General features: G+C 33.1%; 1 pseudogene across 3 annotated transcripts in view; it reads left to right on the top strand.

Annotated features, from left to right (window-relative positions):
- LOC143244935 (ras-related protein Rap1 pseudogene) overlaps positions 1 to 11830 on the top strand; it is a 34454-nt pseudogene extending 22624 nt beyond the window's left edge. For all 3 annotated transcript variants that reach the window (XR_013025393.1, XR_013025392.1, XR_013025394.1), the window contains one exon: positions 7221 to 11830. The product of XR_013025393.1 is annotated as a ras-related protein Rap1 pseudogene, transcript variant X2 (transcript). The remainder of the gene's footprint in view (positions 1 to 7220) is intronic.
- The last annotated feature ends 14057 nt before the right edge of the window (positions 11831 to 25887 follow it).

The raw sequence follows: 25887 nt of genomic DNA, 5'->3' as shown, positions 1-25887 counted from the left end.
TTACTATAATTTGTTGCTACTGTACTATCTAGTTATAAAAAAACGAGTACTAACTACCTACTTCAATACCGAATATCATGTTTGATCCTACAGTAAGATACGCTTGTTTGCTCAGCTGTCACCCAAACAAGTAATGTTTGTAATCACATATTCGCGGTGTGGTTATACGTGAAATAAAATTGAACAATGTCTACTTTACAACAAAAGACGTTGCTTAAGAAATCACAGTCATCAGACCTTTACATAAACATATATATTTGTAATATGTATTTGATATAATAATAATCAGTAACACTAAATAACACTTCTGTTAGTTGTTTTGTTTTCTACAATATTACCACATATTTAATACTCATGTGCTGATGACAACATATAAAGTAGTGTTACCAGATTATGTATAACATCTGTCAACACTACGTTAATATGGGTTGACACAAGCAGTTACCAAAAACACGTAAGCTAGTTAAATATTAGCTGTTAGCATACGTTAATGCTGTTGAAGAAATAAAACGTAGAAACATTTCGAATATATGTAACTGTTTTCAGACTCACAGTTTTCATCTTTATATAGTAAATTATTGAGCAAGTGAATTATTATATTCTGAAACTAGGGCTAGCCTAATTTTTAAGTACTTATTATGTAACACTGAACGTTGAATTTCTCTTTTAGCAACTACGTTAGTTAAAATTTACCCAAGTATTATCTTAATTGTTAATACAGCCTGACTGTAGTTGCCGTGTAACATGTTATGTAGTTTGACATCACCTATCAATGGCATGTTAATGTAGTTTGATACTAGTTACCAGCATCAAGCTATGACCTGAGGTCAGGGCACTCATCTGGTAATCTGGGAGTCGCGAGTTTGAAAACTCCCTCACTGAACATGCCTATCCTATATGGTTTTCAACTGAGCCAGTAACTCGAATGTAAATATATTTGGCTTACAAAGAATATCTACTAACCATACACTAGTTAAGATTAAGGTGCTAAAGGTAAAAAAAAAGAAAAACCATTTAAGTAGTTTGGTGTTAGCTTCAACAGCACATTCTGTAGTTGGTGATATTACATAATAGCAACTTATTGCATAGTTTTGTACTAGTTATTAGCATACGTATTGTGTTTTGATACTCGCTATTAGTAGCACGTTATGTAGTTTGATATCAGTTACCGTCAATATGTTGTTGAGTTGATACCAGTTATTATCAGCCTGTTATGCTGTACGATAGTAGCTATCCACAGCTAGTATTATATTTTGCTTTGTTACAATTTTTAGTTTTGTATTATCAGTAGCATTTAACGTCAATAATTGCCTTTATTTTTTACAAATTACAATTAGATAATCTAGTAATTAAATGTTATGATAGTACCAAATTTTGTATTAACTAGCATACGTATAATAGCATTTAATTAGAGCAGTTTACTTAATTTTAAACACTAAAGAGAACTAATCTAGTATTTCTTGTTAGTATGCTATTTAGCTTTATACTAACTATCAGTAGATATTATGACAAAATACATAATGTACTACTATGGTTTATGTAAAATTTAGCGTCATTTGCTTACTTAGGATTTTAAGGATATATGCTGCTTCTTGTTGTCCCCTAGTGGCACAGCGGTATATCTGCGGAGTCCCTCCTCAAGAACTGGGTTTCGATACTCATGGTTGGCAGAGCACAAATAGCCCATTGTATAACTTTGTAGTTAATAACAAACAATCTTCTTTTTGCTGATTCTGGAAGATTTTGAGTTTTATGACCTGTAAAGGATTTCAAATTATGTTTTAGTTTTGTGGTTTCTTCATGATTTGGAAGTCTGTTTAATTTTTTGACAGCAGCTACAGTCATGTAAAAAGTTAAAACACCCTATATGTAACATTTTTGGATATATAGATATTTAATCTTAATTTCAACAATACTGAGAGATTACAGGTATAAACTAAACAATTAAAACTGAAGAAAAGACATTTCAAGATCTTCTGCAAATGTCATGCTCCAAAAATGCATATTCTAACTGAGGAAAAAGTTAGGACACCCTACCCCCTAATAGCTAGTGTTACACCCTTTGGCTGAAACAACTGCAGTGAGACGCTTCTTGTAGCCATCTACCGGTCTCTGACATGGATCTGAAAAAAAGTTTGCCCCACTTCTCAATGCCGAATTCTTTCAGCTGTGAGATGTTTGAGGGGTTTCTTGCATGTACAGCCCGTTTCAAGTCACCCCACAGCATCTCAATGGGATTAAGATCTGGGCTTTGACTCAGCCATTCCAGAACTCTCCATTTCTTAGTTTTCAGCCAGTCCTTGGTGGATTTACTGGTATGTTTTGAGTCATTGTCGTGTTGCAGGGTCCAGTTCCGCTTCAGCATTAATTTTCGTACAGATGGTTCCACATGTTCCTCAAGCACCCTCTGATACACAGTATAATTCATGGTGGATTCTATGATTGTGAACTGTCTAGGTCCTGCTGCAGCAAAGCAGCCCCAGACCATGACACTTCCACCTCCATGCGTCACAGTTGGTATTAGGTTCTTTTCCTGGAATGCTGTATTTGATTTACGCCAAACAATTCCTCTGTTCTGGTGTCAAAATAATTCAAGTTTGGACTCAACTGTCCAAAGAACATTATTCCAGAAGTCCTGGTCTTCGTCTACATTCTCTCTGACAAAGCAAAGGTTTCCTCCTTGCACACCTCGCATGAAAGTTAAACTTGTGCATTCTCTTTCTGATTGTAGAGGCACGCACTTTCACATCAACAGTAGCTAGAGCCTGCTGTAGGTCCCGTGATGACATGTTAGGGTGTTTGGAGACCTCTTTTAGCATCTTTCGGTCTGCTCTCGGGGTGAACTTGCTTGGACGACCAGACCTGGGCATGTTGGCAGTTGTTTTGAAAGCCTCCCACTTGTTGACTATTTTTCGGACTGTGGAATGGCTGATTTCAAAATCTTTTGGGATATTTTTAAATCCCTTACCAGACTCATAAGCTGCTACAATTTTCTTTCTGAAGGCTTCAGACAGCTCTTTTGCTCTCACCATGGTGCTCACTCTCACTTCAACAGTCAGGAGCACACCAAACTAAATGTCTGAGGTTTAAATAGGACAAGCCTCATTCAAAATGCTGAGTAACGATCTTCTAATAATGTACATCTGGTGTGATACAGCTGTATGTGAGTTGAGCCATTTTAAGTGGGAATAAATGTGGGGGTGTCCTAACATTTCACCCAGTTAGAATATGGAATTTTGTAGAATTACATTTACAGAAGATCTTGAAAAGTCTTTTCTTGAGGTTTAATTGTTTAGTTATATTCCTATAATCTCTCAGTATTGTTAAAATTGAGATTAAATATCTATATATCCAAAACTGTTACAAAAATACACAGGCTTTCATTGGGTGTCCTAACTTTTTTTTACATCATTATATAAGTTAAGGAAAATGAGTAACTTCTATTGAATTTTGGATTTCCTAGATTTTTGCAGCTTTTTTGTGGCTTAAAATCTATACAAAATATTATATCGTATGTGAAATTTCAAATTCTATTTAGCTTAAGAAAGATTTGGGGATTCAGCTAAGATTTAAGTTCTGAACGGCTGTGAAGTGATATTTTGAAGAACTGGCCTCAGATTTAGAGTTTTACTCAGATACTTCATCAGAGTTCATCCTTATATATAAAATCGTGTAATGTCAGAAAACAGTCAGTTCTACAACATTTAATGCTACATTTAAAACCAGTGGGTTCCGTATAACCATAAATATTTTTCTGATTATGTGGGTATGGACGTAGGTCGTACGAAATACTGAAAATTAAAGACACGAATTTTCTTTTATATAAAGTATTAATATGATTATTTTCTCTCAACAAAGTTTTCAAACAAATATACTGTTAATCTTACAGCACTTTATGCTGCCTTATACAATATATATGCAAAAATAGTCATCAGAATGCGTCATTTGAATTTTAAGTTTCAAAACGTTCCCAGGTAGATCTCCAGCACCTCCACCAGCGTGAGGAGGAGATCCCCTAAATGCGTAACTCAAAGTTATACCTATCTATGCTTCTGGAAGGTGTTGTAGAATTCAGTGCTTATAAGTTGTTGTAGGTTTGTTTCTCAGACGCCAGGAATCCTACAGGATTTATGGTTGTGCTTTATCTTATTAACTGTGTATCGTCAATATGGTAGTATTTATAGGGAGTAAATTAGATGTACAATGCAAATTAAAATCTTAAACACTCTGCAAACAGCATGTAAACAGAACTTTATAAGTACTTTGCATACGCTATTGAGTAGTAAAGAAACCAACACTAGAGTAACAAGCCATCGAAGTACTTAAGAAAGTGGGTAGAGTAAAATCATTCCTCAAACCAAATATTTGTCAGTCTGATTCTCTGACTGACTGATTGACAAACATTCTTGGAAAGATATAGCTCTCTCCTGCCTTCACCTTATGCAAAATAAATGAACATGGCTTAATTACGCTATCTTTGCTAAAATCGTTTTTATTAGTTTTACTTATAACCTTGGTGATAACAAGTAATGACAATAACCATTTTGCAACACTACTAACGAGCTAAAATACATTTCATATAACAATACAATATTTTATAAATTCCACCACTTTCTGTAAGTTGGTAAGTAATAAAACACCTATATATTACGTAGCTGTATCAGCTAGATAAAAACATGAATTACGTAGATTAGAGAATCTAGGTTTCAACTGCGATTTAACCTTTGAAAGCAAAGTTGTCAGTTCTGATTCGAGGGTTCTGTGATGGACAAAGCAATTTTATCACAGCAGTCAGTGCCTAAGATGTGACTCTTTCAACTGAAGACAGAAGTTACCACTGCCAAAGTCTGACATAGCTTTGATGAAATGCTCTTGACTTAAAATAAAAATGATAACTTATATAATTGCATTGTTTTAATTTTTTTATAAAACTAAATGTGACCTATTGATATCTAAGTTTGTACTTGAAACAGTGCGATTTCAAAAAATATACCTTTAAAGAAAACAAGGTGTGTGTTTTTTTTTCTTATAGCAAAGCCACATTGGGCTATTTGCTGAGCCTACCGAGAAGAATAGATACCATGATTTTAGCGTTGTAAATCCGTAGAATTACCGCTATACTGGCGGGGGATAAAGAAAACAAAACGAGAGAAAAAAAACATTTTGCTTATAACCCTGGAAAGTCTTTGACCCAGTGAATAAAGCATTACTGCAAAAGTATAAAGAAATGTCAGAAACAGTAATGCTGAATATACAAAACAAGACTTTGCCATTAATTTAGTCAAAACGGAAGGAAAACTACAGGAACGATGTCAGAAAAAGTCAAGAAATGTCTGGAGATAGCTCTAAGAAAAGTTCCAAGAAAGTTATATCTAGAGCCCAGTCATTATCAAAACTTATTAGCAAAAAAAACTGCAAGTGTAAAAAACTTAAATAAAAAATTAGGAATGGGAAGAATTACATTACAACACTTGGTGTTTCTTGACATTGTGCAAACATTACAACACTTGGTGTTTCTTAATATGGTGCAACCTCGTTCCGCTTATTCCTATTGCTTCTTTCACTTTAATCCAACTATAGACTTGATGAACAGAGTTTTAACAGCTGCTAATCCTTTTTAAATATTAAAAACTTATCTAAAGATTTGTGGTTTGATGCTATTCTGTTGGCTCCCCACCATCAAGTAGCTGTAATGTTTCCCATAAGGAAAGTATACCGGTTACAGCTTTCTATGTGACTTTTGACATCGAACACCTTCCTTGAGATATCATGCATTGTTTTCAGGTCACGTAATTTCATTACATACATGTATCTGTACTTGGTTGCTGAAACAAAGTTTACAACATAGAAGTTTAGTTATATACACAGTTCATTTAGTATGAACTATTATCAACTTACAATAGCATCTGAGGTAGGAATAGATGGAATGAGGGCCACATCCATTTTGAGATTACATGTGTGTCCAAAACCACTAAGTATTGTAATGTTATCTCACTCGTTCCTGTCTGTTACCTTATTTTTGGTGCTCCCAATCCTGCTTCCTAATGTTTTATTTAAAGGTTCTTTTTACATTTGTATAAATTAGTTGGGCCCGGCATAGCCAAGCGCGTAAGGCGTGAGACTCGTAATCCGCGGGTTCGCGCCCGCGTCGCGCCAAACATGCTCGCCCTCCCAGCCGTGGGGGCGTATAATGTGACGGTCAATCCCACTATTCGTTGGTAAAAGAGTAGCCCAAGAGTTGGCGGTGGGTGGTGATGACTAGTTGTCTTTCCTCTAGACTTACACTGCTAAATTAGGGACGGCTCGGTGCAGTGGGCTAACAACTTACTCACTTAAATACCTGTTGAAGAATCCGCAAGCGATTGCGGCCCTATGTTCCTTGATGGAATCTAATGGTGAATGAATGATAGTTTAGTTTATCTGTTTTCCTGTGAAACCTTTATGATTTTTACTGTAGTTTAAATTTTTCAATCATTTATTTTTTATAGTACTGTCTAGAACTAAAAAAATGAACTTTTATCAAAGTTCATGAAAGTTCCATTTAGAAGTATATAAGTTTTGTAATGTTACAAATGGGAATTTTTAGTGACAGGATAAATTTAGGGCTAACAAATAGATATATATATGTAGCACCTTGGTATGTTTTCAGAATTACAATGCTAGAAACCGTGCTAGATTTGTGCTTAACTTCAAACAAACCAAATATAAATATTTCTATATCGTCGAAAAAAAAATATTTGCTTGGCACTTTGAAAAACGTTGCATGTTATTTATATCGAAATCTCAATTATATGAGCTTTGCTAACGTAAAGTACATAAAACACATGCTAATGCATTAGAGCCCTTGAAACCGGTTTGTTTCTGGTGTCGAATAATTTTAACACTACAACAATCTCTCTGAGAGCTCGTTGCTTTTCTCCAATTTTGATTTATGTATGGAATCTTGAGATATTTTAATAAAATACATATGTATGGTAATATTGCGAACTCTCTTTACAGATCATTCTTAAAGATTTCTCATTTCTGTCAGTGCAAGATCAGAATAAAAACCAGAATATGTTGGTGAAAACAAAAACTTGTACTTGATAGACCTCAATATGTTTTTCATAATAAGTATATCTCGTTTCTTATTGTTTATTCATCTACCTTAAGAGATGTGTTATACACACGAAAATTATAATTTTGTTTCACAGCATCACCTGTTTTTTTTTTTTTTTCAGGTAGCGTTGGCAAAGGGCGGAGAAAAAATAGGGCTAGTGTCTCACAGAGTGTTCCAAGACAAAGAAGTTCTTCTTTACAGTATAATCGTGGATTAAAAATGCCTGGTCCTTCACGTGGTCAGTTGGCACGAGCTGCTTCGATCAACCATGAAGATGATGTCCATCTCACTAAAGATCATTACCGACTTATTGTGATGGGGGGAATTAAGGTTGGTAAAACTTCAATTATCAACCAGTTTCTAAACGACAAGTTCACTTCTAATTACACACCGACTGTAGAAGAGCTTCACAGCACCGAGTATGAGGTAGGTGGCACTGTTATAAAGTTGAATATCCTAGATACGAGCGGGAGTTACGAGTTTCCTGCAATGCGTCGGCTCGCTATTAGCTCAGCAGATGCCTTCATGCTGGTTTATTCAATAGACAATAATGAATCCTTTGAAGAAATCACTCGATTAAGGGAACTAATTCTAGAAACAAGACCACCGTCTGTTCCAATTGTGGTGGTTGGCAATAAAAGTGATTTAGAAGAAAAGCGTATTGTGAAGAAAGAGCTGGCAGAGACGATGGTGTGTATTGACTGGGAGCATGGCTTCATCGAATGTTCGGCCAAAATCAATTACAATGTAACGAGTATTTTCAAGGAACTGTTTCTTCAAGCTCGTTTGGATAAACCAGGTTCTACTCCTCCTCTCCCCAAAGGACGGCGAAGAGCGTCACTTCCGGTAAACGCCCTATCGGCAACTATGAAGGGGAAACCAACACGGAAGCGAAACAGTTGTGCTGTGTCCTGAACGCCGGAACAGTGATGAAGTTGATGAAAGACGATGTGACCATCAGCTTGCAAAAGAGTAGTTTATCTAAAAATTATTGAAACAGTTTTCTATCACTTAAAAAAAATCAAAACAAAAAATGACAACTATACTTTCGGGATTTTATCATTCCAATAACAAATTAACATGTTAAAGTTTGAAATTCAGGAATCCAGGTAACTTACATGCAAACAATCTATTTTTATTAAGTATAATATTATCGCTACTGTAATTAAGAATATTATTTCAAATATTATTGACTATAAGACATTATTATGAGGTAAAACATGCCAACAAACAATCAGTCGAAATTGTACAAATATAACAAAAATTTCTAGGCTTTCTTCAAAGTGACATTTCCATAGAGTGGCTTGGGTTTTGAGGATTAAGCGCAATCAACTTTTGTGTGATTTTCATTAAACTGGGTGTCACGCAATCTGCCATTTGATATCTTTTACCAGAACTACTAGTAATATTAGAAACACACATGCAGGTTTTGTTAGAGTAACGTAACTATAATGAAAATACAAATAACACTTTCTCATATTTGTCAAAAATGCTACAATTTAGTACCAAGTGATAGAAAAATACCTTACTAAGCTGTTAGAAGTATTATAATTTAACTATAAACACTGTATTAAGGCTATCTGAAATAAACTTATATAGAATCGTTTAAAACATTATTCTTTAATTAAGAAAATTCGTTAAAAATACTATAATATAATTAGCAACACCACTCACCACACTTGTGTAAATCCATCAAAGTATTAATGTTCCTATCAATAATACTGGAAGCCACTGTCAATAAAAATTAGTGTAATACAACTATTAAAAACTACAAATACGTTTATATTTGTCAAAACTATTGAAATGTAACTACTAACAACACTAGAAACTAATTTAAATAAGTCTTTACAATATATAATATGTAACTGCTAACAATACTAGAAACTCAATTTCACATATTCTTACAATATATAAAATGTATCTGCCAACTGCAGTAGAAACACATCACGCGCTTCCCGGTGACTTAGCGGTAAACTATTCAGCTTACAACGCTAAAAATTGTATTTTAATACCCGCGATATGTAGAACATAGATAATCCATAATGTAGTTTTATGCTGTACAACAAATAATCATGCCACGTAAATTCAACAAGAGAATTAAAATATAACTAGCAAAAGAAATAATTGAAACATTTGTGTGACGTGTTCAAAAGAACTAATATTCAACCACCAACAATATTATGCACACATCAAAATATAACTGCCAATAATTATTTCAAAAACATATCTGATTTGTGTAGTACGCGAATTGTAACACTTAACGGTAAAAATTTCGTAAGTAGAAAGAGCAGAATTTACATTATACCATAAAAGTTACTTTTATCATCTACTAATTAAGTCGCAATTCGAGTTTTGATAACAATTTTACATGAAACAAATATTAAGAGCTGAAATTTAATTTCGTCAATAATTGAATAAGATAATATTTGGCATTAGCTAAAAATATACGTGCCTATGTTAAAGCTAAATCAATAATTTAAGTCTCAATGCCAAAATATTTTTCCCGTACGCGTGGTTTTACTGAGGTAGAGTTGCGAAACTGATATTTATTTTGAAAATGGGAACGGCGTTCCACTCTGTTCACCTATAATTTGTGTACCTTATTTGTATAGGTTCATCAAGACGGTTAAAATATTAACAGTGCACTAGAAACACATATGTACAGGTTTATTTAAACAACTAATGTTTAGATATTAACAATATAGAAATATATTTCTGTGTGTTCTTTAAGAGTAGTAAATTGAATCTGTTAATAATACTAGTGTATTGGTTCCTTAAGGGTACTACAACGTAACTTTTAATGTCAGGAACACATTTGTATTTGTTCCAAACAATACTAGAAACATATTTATATAGATTTCTTAATACTAAAATACAACTAGCAACAACAATAGAGCACGTATATATCCTGCATTTAAGTAAATATGTTTCGGTATGTTATTGTGAGCGGATTATTCATATAAATGAAAGTTATTTCTCCAGTTGTTTTGAGAACTAAGAAAATCAAACAACGCCCTTTCACCCAGCAATGTACGTTAAGTGCACAAGACGTTTCGGCCTCTGTTTATTATCTTTATATCAGGCCAAGTTTGCTTCCAGGCGATGTTAAAGCTTAAACATTGCGGAACGGTACACTTAATGTTTATTACACACATGACACCAATTTACCTGAACAACTCATGCAGTGTTTCTAAAAATGGTTAGCAGTGGGGTAACTAAAGACACAAAACAAAATAAAGTGTGTCACGTACGAGAATGTTTAATTAATAACCTTGCAAATAAATCTTTATTTGCTTTTCGTATATTCGCAAAGTTTGTTCAGAACTTCTTTGTGGCATTCGTAATGCATGAATGAAACTACTGATGAGCTAATTGATCAGCTAATTTTATGCAAAAAGTAAAACATAAAAGTATTCACAGGATTACATTATGAGTTCAAGAATTATTATTCTGAATAGTTTCAAGAACGAAGTAACAGTGGAAATATTTGATTAAGTTATTTTAATGTATTATACAGTATTCATCTTTCCGATGTGGTCCTAGTGAGCCTCGTATTTGGTTTTCAAATAAAGTTGTGAAAAAGAATCTCTAAACTACATATAATTTAGCGTTAAGCAAAATCGCGACTAATATACAGGTATATAATTCTTATACTTAATATTTATGCTAAGTTATAGTATGGCATAAATGTTTATCCCCCAAATATTTACTGAATCGCTTAATTCAGTGACAGATATTCGTCTAAAAAAAGAAAAAAAAGATTAATCATATAGTGGCTGATGTGAAAGATCTATTTAGAATCTTCTCTATGGGATTTGAATATTAGATATTTCTAGAAATATTATATTAACAAGTTACAACACTCGCTTCGTTTCATTTGTGTTTGAAAAGAATAAATATTAATCCAGCTTAACCTCTGTTTTCGTGCATGATTAAAACACTGTTGTGACTGCTTCACACAGTTCTGCGTGTTATATCACTAAAATCGTCTGCTTTAATACGTGTTTTAAGAGTAAGCTATTTCATAGACTTCAAAGATTTTCGATGTGTATGTGTGTTATGAATTTTTGGTGGCTGTGCGTTATAGTAGTACAAATATTACAATAAACTAATACTTTTGCTTTAGTTCGTTTTTACGTCGAACTTGCCAAAACAATATTATATTTGTCCTGTATAATTTTTATAATTAACAAAATATTACCTTAGCTTCAATCTCTTTCAATGATTGTTAAACAATAACCTTATATAATCTTCAGTTGTTGTTTATCTGTACGTGTTTGTGATTTCGTTTAAGTCAATTTTTAAGTGTGTTACAACAAAATATTACACAATTCTCGGATGGTTTCTGTATGATAGTATCAGTACTATGTTATATTTGATTTATGTGGTTTATGAGTGTTCTAACAATATATTATTACACTACTTCTAGATGGTTTCTATGTATGTTTTTACAATAAAAATTTAGCCTGCTTCAAATGGGTAACTTAATGTCTGCTTAACAATATGAATTTTCAACAACTTCATATAGTCTTCACTTATATGAAATTACAAGTGATTTCAATGAGAGTTTAGTTTAAAAATATGATATTACACCAGCTCCAGTTTGTTTCTATGTGTATCATGATAATAAACTATTAAAGTATTTGTAGCACGCAACCATAAGAATTATGTTAGTTATAAAGTATATTTGTTTTCATCTGTTTCTGAGTGTGTATTGTAACAATAAAATATTATAACAGTTCGAGGTGTTTTTATGTGTGATTTGCAAAACGTATATACATTCCTGTAGTAGTATTGATGACTATATTAATACAGCTTTACATTGTTTTATGTGTCTTACTGAAACAATTTTTAGTTGTTTCAAAATTTGTGTTCCAAGCCACACAAAGAGATGCCTGCGTTTAGCTATTCATAATTCCGAACTGCTAGACTAGGGCAGTAAGTCAACAGTACCACCACCAGACTCTTAGGCTACTTTTGTTTGACCAGATAGTTGGAATTGATCGTTATTCCTATGTTGCACCTACAATCCCAGAGTACAACGCGCGTTTTTGCGGTAAATGGCCGCGATCGAGCAACCTTAAAATCCACAACTAAGTTTACCAATATATCACGCTGAGCCAGTAAAATAGTGCGTTTGAGTTGGTTTATTTGTTGTTGTTGTTTTTAATTTCGCGTAAAACTACACTAGGGCTATCTACGCTAGCCGTCCATAATTGGTTTATATTTATATGTTCCATAATGTTACGTCAGCTTTAGAAAGCGTCTCTTGAAGTACTACCGTGTATTCGTTGTGTGGGCGTCGGTTAACATAATACCGACTTATCCGTTCATTTTAACTGTTTGATAAAGAAATGTAGTTCAGTTGAATTTTTACCTTATTATTCTCATAAATTCTTACGACGTCTTCAGTATTACTTTATTTTTCCGAATAGCATAAAAAGAAAAAAATAATGTAAAAATCACAACTTAACTTTTAAATTACTAACTTTTTTATATAGTTCATTTTGTAGGATCTACATACTACATTAAACTGCGTAATTTTTGGGTTGAATTTTATTTCTTACAACACTCAGTGAAAAGAACTGACAACACAAATTAAAGCGTTTTCTATGTAAAAGACAAAAGTGGCACCTAAGACTTTTAATTTGATTAATTTCAAACTTGATAGTGTGGCTCATAAGGCACAAGAAACGTTGTAATGGAAACGTTATGGACTCATAAAAATTTTGTCCATAAATAGCAAAGTTTTTTGTTTTTTTTTTTTTAATTTCGCACAAAGCTACTTGAGGGCTATCTGTGCTAGCCGTCCCTAATTTTGCAGTGTAAGACTAGAGGGAAGGCAGCTAGTCATCACCACCCACCGCCAACTCTTGGGTACTCTTTTACCAACGAATAGTGGGATTGACCGTCACATTGTAACGCCCCCACGGCTGAAAGGGCGAGCATGTTTGGCGCGACGGGGATGCGAACCCGCGACCCTCGAATTACGAGTCGCACGCCTTAACCTGCTTGGCCATGCCGGGTCAAATAGCAAAGAAAAACGTGTGTTGCCTATATTGACACTAAGGTTAGCTGTGGAGGTAAACCAAATCATGGTCAATTTAATGTTGACCAACGTTTAGTAGGAGAAAGAACATCCGTAATATACAACAAACAACGTAAGTTGAATCGCATTTTGAAATTCTGTGATTATGAAGAATAAATTAACTGGAATTTCTTTGAGGAAAGCTATAACAAACGTACCTTATTTAATGGTACACTATCTCAGATTAAATTATACGAGTGTAAAGCAATTTGCACATTAGCTTCTTGCTAAACGCTAATAAAAATCTATTGAAACAGAGCTTAAAACGTTACTGTTCCTGACTTCTAATTTATTTGACAGTTGTTCTTGTTTATAAAACGCTAAAAATGAAATTGATAGGTTAAATTAATTAATTGTATTATTTAGAACATGTTACACACTGGTGTGTCATGAAGAATGCTGGTACCGTAATCACTACTTCTCCTTACATATATATTTTTCCTGTCAGCTCAGTTTTTGAAGTAGAACAACAAACATATTTCAAATAAGTTGAGATCACGAAGGAGGTATATGATTGGAGTTTTTTCGTATGGTGGTTATAATTGTTTGTTTTGTGGGAAAGGCAGTACATTTCACATTAACTAGTTTAGAACATTATATTATTATGGTTGTTGTTGTTGTTTTTACTTAATCTGTCACTCGACGGTGAGTGTAGTTTAAAACTACATCACAAAACGTCTAACGTGTTTTTATAGATTATTCATAAGTATAAACAGGTTATGGTTAAATACGACTACTTTGTCTTATAAAAATTATTATCCTATAAGAGTAAAATGCTGCAACACTAATGAAGAGAAATAAATTTATTCGAAGTAATGAAGGATCTGTTGGTTAGAACGGTTGACCCGCATTATGAGGGTCGCGAGTTCCAATCTCTGTTATCAAACATGCTCCTCTTTTAATGTTGGCAACTGAGCTAGCCACCCATTACTAGTACACCGGGCAACCTTAATCTACGTGGATTTAAGATCGTAATGGATAAAAAAGGAGTTTCTCTTAAAAATAACCATAGTTTTTTTTTTATTTTCATCAAAACTTTGATTTAACAAAAGCCTACATGAGATTTTATTTTCTAATTGAGATTGAAATTTCATATGGATTGAAACTCATGTTGAAATCCAATGTTTACGTTTATACAACCTTAGTCTTTCTTAACAACAATAAAGTTTATCAAATACACAATTTTAATGTGAATTTGTAAATTATTTATCGGGTTAAGGTGATGTCAAAATTCATTCGTTACTTTACAAGATTCAATAATTAGAAAATAAAAATAGCTGAATAAATACAATGTTAAATGTCACGGGTTTAACATAAAAGAAAGCGGTAATCCAGTTAGTTAACTGTGAAATGATTCCTAATGTTTCTAAACGTGTTATGAATTCAGTCAATCCAAATTAATCGTACAAACGGTGTTAAGGTTTCTAGATACATTAAGCAGGCTCACGATCTGGTAATTAACACTAACTGTGAAAACAGTATTTTAGTTTTACACGTCTTAGCGAGTTCATGAACCAACAACTCACGTATGTAGAAGTACTGCTATTTCAATAGACAAACTTACTACTTCTTTTTATCTTTATTAACTATGAAACAAGATGAATGCTCTCCCAAATTATTATCAGTTTAGCTTTGAAAGGAATTTTAGGAGTTTTGATATTAGTTTAATAAACACGTAGACTAACATGCCATATCAACTGCAAAACAAAGATACTTGGAACGCTTAAAATTACGTTCCAAAGTGGCCATCTGTTAGTCCTAGCACAAATGTATACGCATTTTTAACGGGTGGTTTGTCAGACAGTCTTCCTGTTCATATCATTATAGAAAAGTGAATGTTAATCGTTTTAGTAACGATACAAAGAGTTATATTTCTCACAAAATGTTGAAGAGAAACATATTCGTCTTTGACCTGATTCATGACATGAGTGACATTTGTTGGAAAGGAAACGCAGAATGAAACAAAAAATTAATCATTTTTTTTACGTTTCGACACAAATCCTTCTTCAGCCTTTATTCTAAGCTGAACCATAATCTATAAATCTTAAAACTCTCAATGCTAGTTGAGGATCGGACAAATATTCTACTAACGGTGCAAAAAAACAAAAACAATACGGATTTAAATTTGACATATAAACCAGCTTAACAGCTGAAAGTAATAGAATGTTTTAAAATTGTATTCAAAATATTAGAGACTTTTAAATAGTTTTCTCTGTTATAATGTGACGGTCAATCCCACTATTCGTTGGTAAAAGAGTAGCCTAAGAGTTGGCGGTGGGTGGTGATGACTAGCTGCCTTCCCTCTAGTCTTACACTGCTAAATTAGGGACGGCTAGCACAGATAGCCCTCGTGTAGCTTTGTGCGAAATTTATTTTTTTTATTTTTTTTTAGAACTAACTCTGGCGTCGGATAAAATCACATTCAACTAAAACTTTACTGTTTTAAGAGTAAAATTTTCTATCATGTGACACAACAGCGAAATGTTGTTGGTAGACTTTCAAACGGCTACTTAAACTATCACTGGTGTAAATATAAACGATGCGTATATTTTCTGATTTCTAAGAATAAGAAAAATGTTAAACTTGATAATTAAATTTTTCTTGTGTTTTGTACAGCAAAATACTTCAAGTTATCCTGATAATTATATTAAGGTTTTATTATAGAATATTACATAAATACATACACTACCATCTAGTAATGTTATCAACGATTCTAAATTATATATATAGCGTTTACATATCTATGACAAAAACATTGTCCATGTGAAAAATATCTAGTAAAAAAAGGGTTGAGCTATATAAAGTGAAGAAATCAGACACATGAGCCAAGTTGGAAGAAACAACCGAAAAAAAAAAACAGTTTTATTATAAGTTTTAAATAACGTTCAATCTGTAACTGCTACATTCATTAACTGGAATTAAACACGCATAACAAGTTAGAGGGGAAATTTGGAGCAATCTTGACCCACATAAATGTTTATTTGTGTAAGCCAAGGGTGCTCCAAAAATATCTTTTAGCGTTTATTTTGTTATTAACACACAAGTGAAATGTTGAGGAAGTTTGGATGCTGTGTAATGGAGACGTGGAGCTCCAAAAGTCACAGCAACTGTAATACAAAATGTGACAAACCAGAGGAAGGAAACGTACGTTTTTGCTTTATTTCTCTTACTAGAGCAGAGATATTATTTATGTTTTCGTACTTGATCTAAGATTGCTTCAAACTGCATATTACGTCTGTTGTGTAGAGAACCACTGTAGTTCTCTGCGAACTGTTATATAAAAAAGGCCGTCTGAACTATCGTACTTCTAGGACGGTATATATATATATATATATATATATATCTAATGTGAGCACCAGCTGTTTCACAATATTTTAAAAAGAGTATAGTTTCAAAGCAACTAACTGTCATATTGTGGAAGTGGATCCGCAATTTCTGAATGGTCAGAGCAATTCTCATAATGCTGTAAAAACAATAATAATGGGATTTTTTGATTTTCAACAGTGAAGTGCACAAGAAAGAATGTTGGGTGGGTAGGCTTAAGCCAACTTCTAGTATTACACCCTAAATTATCCTTTTTCTCACTCACAAAAATATCTCACCAACTACTGAAAGGTATGGCTGATTTCGGACCTTGTTTGCTGCGAGCTATCACAGGAAGACAAAATTTAATTTTGAATATAAATGATACACAGGACTTGTAGGTCTTTAAAATAAAACCATAATTATGATATGCTGTTAGGTGTTACTAGGCAAGAAATCACCGTCTAGTTTTAGCTTTCAAATGTGTTTATAACACCAGTTGAATTGGAATAAAATAGAATCTGTTTGTTTATTATGGCTTTTTATTCTATGTGTACGAAAAGTAACTCATAGTAGCTGTAATTTTCTCTAACCCCTTTACAAAATATGTTTGCATTACATACTTGAAAAGCGAGTGTCCATTTTTGTCAATGAGCTCCTATTCTTTCAATGTTCTCTTCACGTTATGGATTTTCAACACGTATCGTCAAAGTGTTTCGTAGATAGTTGAGACGGATAAATAAAAGTTTTATATTTGAAGAAGGATAAAACAAGTTTTATATGAGTATCGGAAGAACAAATAATATTTAAAATCATCTTGAAATAAAAATATTAAAGAGAATCTTATTACTATTATCTTCTCAGATAATGTTTCCAAGTAATGGAACATATGTATGCGAAATAAAATTTTACTTCAATGTAACTCTTCCGGTTAAAAAATGTTCTAAGGAGCTATAGTGAAAAGAAGATACTGAACCTTTCTTTCCCCGAGGAGCTCATGTACAATCATTCTTATATAATCCAGTCAAAATTATTTGGAGTCCTTTAGCAGAACGTATTTTATGTTGTAAGTGCGAGGTTGTGGGTACGACAATGGAATTGTAGACGGTGCAATATGTATATATATATGTATATATTGTTCAATATAAATCCTTTTGTAGAACTACAGATTACACGTTAACAACAATATTAAATTTAGAAAATACCAGAGTTTTCATATAACGATGCATTTTAATTGTTAAATTAATTCATGATCATTTTTTTTCAATTTAAAGTTTAGTTATTCACCAAATCATCACCAGGTGATTAGGGTTTTTCACTCACAATCAAAAATAAAATAAATTAGTTCAGATAACATGTAGTTAGTTAAACAATAAAAAAAATTATGTTTGGTTTTGTTTGAGTTTCGCGTAAAGCTACACTTGGGTTATCTGCGCTAGCCGTTTTCCGTAATTTAGCAGTGAAAGGCTAGAGGGAAGGCAGCTTGACATCACCACCCATCGCCAACTCTTAAGCTACTCTTTTACGAAAAAAATAGTGAGATTGATTGTAATATTATGTAGCCCCCACGGCTGAAAGGACAAGCATGTTTGGTGTGACGAGGATTCGAACCCGTGTCAGAACTAAAGTGATTTTGATAATTATGTCATTTTTTCACTGCATGGGTTTATAAAAAAAAACGATGTTACCCCTGTTCTTACGGTATGACACTACAAAATATTAACAGCACTTCTAACTATAGGTGCATTATAAGAACGACAGTCGAACCCTCAGTGTGAATGGTGGGTGAGAGGATGCATTCCTTCTGGTCAATAGTTCAAAAATAGGGTCAGTGGTAGATAGTTATCTTAGTGGCTTTGCCACAGATACAAATTAGGTTTACCATAGAAAAAATAACACTGTTGAAATTTTACCTAAAGAGATGTCATCATAAACAACAACAAAAAAAAGCTGTTAATGTCTTGAAATTCTGACAGGAGATCTAAGGAAGGGCCAATCATATAACTTTAAAAGCGAGAGTTTAAAGTTTAAGGTTTTAAAAGTGGGCTTAAGGCCGATCATATAAACAATAGGGCTAAAGTACTGAAATCCAGCATTAAGCCTATAAAGAGTCCATCCAAAAAACTTGTAAACATTGGAGTTCGTAGATGAAGTCCTATCAATTGATCTAAGGAAAATTCTGTCATGCAAGTTAAATTAGTGTAAAAATAAATTTAGAAATATTGTTATACAGTTAATTGTAAATCAACATATATTTTATGTTCTCGAAAATTTACAAAAGTGTTTTTTATACTTCAGAAAAATCTTAACTTGATATATAATACTTTTTCTACAACTATGCTATAAAGTCATGATGAAATAAAATATTATCATTATTAAATTATGATTAAAGTAATATTACATTTTGCTGGATGGCACAGTGAAATGTTTGCGGACTTATACCACTATAAACCGGCTTTCGACAGCCATGGTGGGCAGAACACATATATCCCGTTATGCAGTTTTATGCTTAAGTCATAACAAATAAGTCCCCCGCTGGTACAGCTGTAAGTCTATGGATTTACAACACTAAAATCAGGAGTTTGATTCCTCTCAGTGGACTCAACAGATAGCCTGATGTGGCTTTGCTATCAGAAAACCACACACAAAAAAAATAAACGTATTGCTAAAAAATAACTATTACATTCACTTTTTGTAATCATGGCAACGCTACTAAGGATATCTGCTGCCATCTCTAATTTTAAACTAGTAATCAGATAGCAGAACTGAATAATTAGCGCCATATTACACACCATCCCCATTAAGAGACCGACTGTCACTCTTATAACGCACTCAGTGATTTGTTTTATATAAATACACAATACAGCTACATGTTTTAATTTTTTTACTATATTTTTTGTTATATCTAATAAGGGATTGAGAAACACAGCAGTAGTTTGAAGATAAGATCGGGACTTTCAAAAATTAATATAATATTTAAAATAAACTACTGGTAGTTGTTACAAATAAACGACAGCCAGCAAGCAAGAAAAATTAATTGCTTTTTGCATTAAGTATTAAAAGGTATTTTACTTATGTAGCAGGACACGCAAGCAAAGATGATATAAAAGAAAAAATGATTATAAGATATATTAATATTTTCATTTTACTAAGGGCCTAAATACTCCAGTTAAAACAACAAATCTGATTAACAAATTGCAGCTTCGTAAATAAAGATTGAAAGTAAAGAAGAGCGATTGACGACTAAATAAGAGATGACACGAATGTTTCTTGATACTGAAAACTGTAGAGGTTTATCACGAGACGTAATATACAAGACGACAAGTCTCCCCCCAGTGGCACAGTGATGTGGTTTGGTTTGAATTTCGCGCAAAGTTACACAGGGCTATCTGCGCTCGCCATCCCTAATTTAGCAGTGTAAGACTAGAGAAAACACAATTAGTCATCACCACCCACCGCAACTCTTGGGCTACTCTTTAACAAACGAATAATGAGATTGACCGTCACATTGTAATACTCCTCATGGCTGAAAGGACGAGCATGTCTGGTGTGACGGAGATTGGAATCCGTGACCCTCGGATTACGAGTCGAGTGCCTTAACCATCTTGCCATGTCGGGCCTCACAGTGGTATGTCTGCTGTATTATTCTACTAGAAACCGGGTTTAGTTACCCGTAGTTGGTAGAGCACAAATAGCCCTATGTGTAGCTTTGAATATAAAGACAAAAGAAACAAAAGAGAAATATTTCCAGTTGCTAACAATGCTACTAAGAAATACTAAAAATGTGACCCGACCAAGATAATTTATAGTTTAGTGTGTGATCTAATGACCAAAACAGGTGCAATTTCATTCCAGAAATATTTGAAAGTAAACTATTAAGTTGAATAACTATAATAGTGTTCTTTTAGTACCAATAATATATAGGCATGAGAAGATCTCCACCCTTGCTTCGCTAAAGAATGGTATTGTTTGTGAACTGTATAGTACTAAAGTACTTTATCAACAAAGAAAATAGAAAGAAAACCTTTAAAAGTCAGATCTTGCGGAACTCCACCTTCAGGTGAAATATTATAAGACATATCTTTATAGATCTTAAGAAAGAAACAAGCACAAAACTGGTGGACAACAGTTTTAGGAAGTTTAAGATGATGGAGCTTTTACTAAGATCATTATGCTAAATAGAATCGAAACTCATTTTAACATCTGAAAAGGACGCAAACATAGCATAACTATAATTAAACATTTTTATTACAGCCTTCTTTAGTCTCACTAATTGTTCCCCAGTCTCTCTTTTTCACCAAACAATCCCCAATCTGATGATTTTCGTCTGGGACATGTTAGTGTTATTAAGAAACTTAATTACGTACAGAGTTAAGAAAAGCAACAACAAAAATCGAAATTTACGCATAAAATGATTTTTACACATAAATTTCCAGTGCTATTAGGTAAGCACTTTTTTTGCCAGTTAGCATGTACGTCTCTGCTGCTTCATTTCTTGTGCGATGGTTGTAACACTGAAAACATTTTTACAAAATAACAACACCTTAATAGTGTCTTTGTTGAGTTACAAAATAACAACACCTTAATAGTGTTGAGTTCCAACATTTGCAACTCGTTATCTTTATTTTTTCTTTACTGTTTTTGCTAATTTATTACTGAAAAAATGCTGAAACAAAGATAAAAAGTACTTGGGTAAAAAATAAAATAAAAGGTATTCTTCAGAACTTTCCAAAAACCAACATCAGTATTAGAAAGCAACGACTGATCACAGACTTTTTAAAGGAGAAAAGAACTTTCCTTTATTAAAGCTAATGGTGACTTTTAAAAGCTAGTTTCAATAAAATACTAGATGTAAGATACCATTATGGTTTCATTCCGTTTTGTATTTTATTAAAGTATACTATTATAGCTTACGTTTCATTTTGTAAATGTTTCTCAAAATTTGTTGTTATTTGACCGAAGGGAAGTATAATGTCACTTGGCCTGACGTCTGGAATTTTTTCCACAGTTTTAGAGCAGTTTGTGTGTAATAAAACCAGACTTGGGCTAACGTGTATATATTATTGGATATTTAATTAGTCAGTGAAGTAAATGAATTATTACGAGAGAGTTTGTTAACCTGTGAATAAGTATATAACTTACGTAAATTAATAAGAGGTAGTTCTCCAGTTGAGTGCTGTGAACTTTTACTTATGCTTCGAAATAATAGTAGAGATACGAGAAATATCGTAAGAGAAATAAAATAAGTAGATTTATAAGTTACGCCTATCGCTTGATGAGAGTTAATTAGTTACGTAAAACCGTGAAAATACTAGGTCTAAAAATAATACCAAATAATCCAAAGCATTTAATAATTGTTGCGTGTCAGAACAACAAGGAGAATATCCTTAGAGTTCATGAGAGTCCTACATCTATTTTGTGTGTCTGTAATACAACCATATTCAGCAGAGTACAGAAAATATTCACAGAAGTAATATCTATAAAATATTAACAATGAGGTTTTTCTGTCCTTCATCTACTATTGTAATAAGCTTCCAGTTTTGTACTTACTTAAAGATAACAGAAAAGCTTAAAAATAAACTATCGATTCCTGAACAGACTGTCACTAGAAACATTAAATATACCTGGATGGAGTCACGTTAAGTTTATGGACTAACATACCTGAAATTTGGACATCAATTAGTCGTGGTGGGAAAAGCTTAGATAGTTATTTGAGGTTATTTTTCGCTTATCTATTATATATATTTTTAAAAACATTAAAAACAGGCGAGTAATTCCCAAAGTCTTACCAACTGTCGTAAGCAGGACGACAAAATTATGCCAGTCTTTGTATAGTTATTTTTGTAGCCACAGCTAGATTATTTAGGTTGTGCAGGACATAAAGTACCAATCTGTGCTGTTAGTAACAAACACAAGTGATAACAAATTTCCAATATTATCAGCTGCTACCGTGTTTCTCCGAAAATAAGACAGGGCTTATATTAATTTTCACTCCAAAATATGACACTAGGGCTTATTTTCGGGGGATGTCTTATTTTGATATATTAAAACAATGAAGTTACAAAGTAAAACTATTAAACTAACCATTTAAAATAAACTATTATTAAACTATTAAACTAACTGATTAATACTTAAACAAACTAATTAACTAACTATTAAACTAATTAATAAATTATTTTTTTTATTTCTTTTCTCTTCCTGCCACTCTTAACTAGGGCTTATTTTAAGGGTAGGGCTTATATTAAAACTATCCCCAAAAATCACACTAGGTCTTATTTTATGGGTAGGTCTTATTATCGGAGAAATACGGTATTTGCACGATCGAGTGGATAGTTTACTGTAAGCAGAACTTTCTGGCTTGGAGTACCAATCGGGCCAATGTACTTGCACTTTCGAAAATGGCTGTTTTTGAAATTTGTATTGTTTACTTATTTTCCTCTTTTTTTTTTTTTTTTTTTTTCTCACTGAGCTACATTAGCGCTATTATCTGTGCTAACAGTTCCTAATGTAGAATCGATAATCTAGAGGAAAGGCAGTTAGTCAATACCACTCATCGCCAACTCTTGGATTGCTCTTTTACCAAGGAATAGAGGGATTAAGTATACCATAATAACGCCCCTACGGCTGAAATAAGCAATGTTCAGTGACGTTCAGATTATGAGTCAAACGCTTTAATCACTATACCTGAAATTTGTAATTACCCTAAACACCCTAATATAACGTTTTATTTTTATTTTTTTAGTTGTGTGGACTATTTATTGTGAGACTCTTTACGATCTTTAATTGTTTGTTTTTGATTTTCGCAAAAAGATACACGAGGTCTATCTGCGCCAGCCGTCCTTAATTTAGCAGTGTAAGGCTAGGGAGAAGGCAGCTAGTCATCACCACCCAGCGCCAACTCTTGGTTTACTCTTTTACCAACGAATAGTCGAATTGACCGTCACATTATAACGTCCCTACTACTGAAAGGGTGAGCATGTTTGGTGCGATAAGGATTCAAACCCGCGACCCTCAGTTTACGAGTCAAGCATCTTAACCACCTAGCCTCGACCTTTAATGTACTTGAACCGCTGTTTTTAAATGGTACAATTTCCCTAAAAGTAAGAATATTTTGATTGATTTATTGTTTGTGTTACTGAAGCTTCAACATTCTTAGAATAATGTGCTGCCGTTAGAGTTTTATTACTTTAGTATCATTAGTCTTATTGTATCTTTAATATTTGACTTAATGGAACCAGCCTGTAATTCAGAACCATTCGGATCTTCTTTGTGTTTCAGAAGGAAATCCTGATCTACAATGTTGTTGCTTTTTTACTAATTTTCATAAAACATTCCGTGCTTTAAAATCTATTCCAATCTTTGTAACATTTTTAAAAAAACATGTGCTCCAGCTGTTTCACCTTGTTCGTTTAACTTATAGGATTTTTATTTAAATTTACCTATTTGAATGACATATACGGGCCCGGCATGGCCAAGTGTGTGAAGGCGTTCAACTCGTAATCCCAGGGTCGCGGGTTCGAATCCCGGTCGCACAAAACATGCTCGCACTTTCAGCCGTGGAGGCGTTATAATGTGACCGTTAATCCCACTATTCGTTGGTAAAAGAGTAGCCGAAGAGTTGACGGTGGGTGGTGGTGACTAGCTGCTTCTCTCTAGTCTTACACTGTTAAATTAGGGACGGCTAGCGCAGGTAGCCCTCGTGCAGCTTTCAGAGAAATTCAGAAGAAAACAAACTTCTGCATCGAGAATCAACATTTGAGTTTTCTTTGATACTCTCCTACATTCACAAGCAGATAAGAAACTTCAGTATCGTTGTAAATACAAATAATTATAAAGTATCGCCAAGAAATGACATATTAAAAGTCTTCTGGTGCCATTGGAGTAATAACTTTAAAGGGTTTGTTACAAAGTACTTCGATGCATCAATAATGCAAGAATAAATGTCAAGCTATAAGGTTATTGCTAAATATATTTGGTGTTAAAATTAAATATAACGTAAGATTTTATATGCTTTTCTATTTAATTTTAGACTAACTCTAAGATGTTAAGACTTCTTTATAAGAAGAAGAAACTTTGAAACTCATAAAACGCGTGTACATCGTTAAAAGATCAGTGTGTATAATAATGGTTGTTTATAACGGCATAGGCCGAGAAGACATTCTAAACTACTGCAGTGAAGTGCATAAAATATCTTTTAACAAAGCTGTCTAACAGACAAAATGACCTTATTCTGTTTATGTTGTAAGGTAAGACCTCAGAATAACGGTTAATAATATAGTCAGTGTTTACTTACTGGATATACATAGATGTTTAGTAATACACTTAATTATACTCATATAAACATTCCACCCAATCCCCCTCTGGATATAAATGAGTTATGTGTCACTTTTATGTGTTACTAATGAAAGAGATTAAGAAGATATTATGAGTTTGCTTATAAAACTTTCACAGCTACACAATGGGCTAGCTATGCTCTGCCCACCATGGGTATTGAAACCGGTTTCTACATTTGTAATTTCGCAGTTATAACGCTGTTTCTTTATACGTTTTGCTCGTTAAATGTTTATTTACATGTTTATTCAAATAGGAAATCTCTTGAAAATCCTTTAGTAGATGCATGTTGTAAAATAAGAGTTTTAAACTATTTTTAAGTTAAGTTTAATGTCTATCAGGACTGCGAAGTCCGCGTACTTTCAGTGGATCTGTTTTTCTTTTTCTGTACAGTAGCTTTAATATATGCTGATATTGTGTGTTACTATAGTTTTTTAATAGAACTACGCTGGTTGTTTGGTTACAGAGTGGCTTGTTTTCCTTATGAATCTGGCAATCCTGGTGTTTATGATAGAACAGTCTTGTTAATAAAATAGAACTATAAGAAGCGAAAAAACATAGTGTAGTGACTTAACGATGTGAAACATTCGTGTTTCCTTAACTAAATGATAACTCTGGAATGAATCAGTTTGCTTCGTATCTATACATTGATGTGTTTCTTGATGTAAGTCAGTTAAGACGCTTTTTCAAGTAAAACAATACCAGTAGATTACAAAGTAAAATTTTTTAATGAATTTATTTCTAAAGATATCTAAACTTAAGTATACTTAGAAAGGCTTATAAAGATGAATTTATTTTCGAACATTTCTAAAAATATGTATATGTAAGGGATTTTCAAAATATATATTATTTTGACGTAGATCCGGAACACACAAGCTCAGGTATGTAACTGATAAAGGTATGAAAATGCATTTATTTTAGAAAGTGTTTAAAACATACACTACGTACGTGAATATATTTAAATCACTCTTTTGTTAGTATTGGCATATATTAGAAAAAACGGCGTGGTTGAGAGTTGTTTTTAGAAGTCCAATATAACTTTACATGGATTACATATTAATTTTCT

Source organism: Tachypleus tridentatus, chromosome 2, assembly GCF_004210375.1.
Source record: "Tachypleus tridentatus isolate NWPU-2018 chromosome 2, ASM421037v1, whole genome shotgun sequence".
Classification (NCBI taxonomy): Eukaryota; Metazoa; Arthropoda; class Merostomata; order Xiphosura; family Limulidae; genus Tachypleus; species Tachypleus tridentatus.
This window is presented reverse-complemented; position numbering and strand designations above follow the sequence as displayed.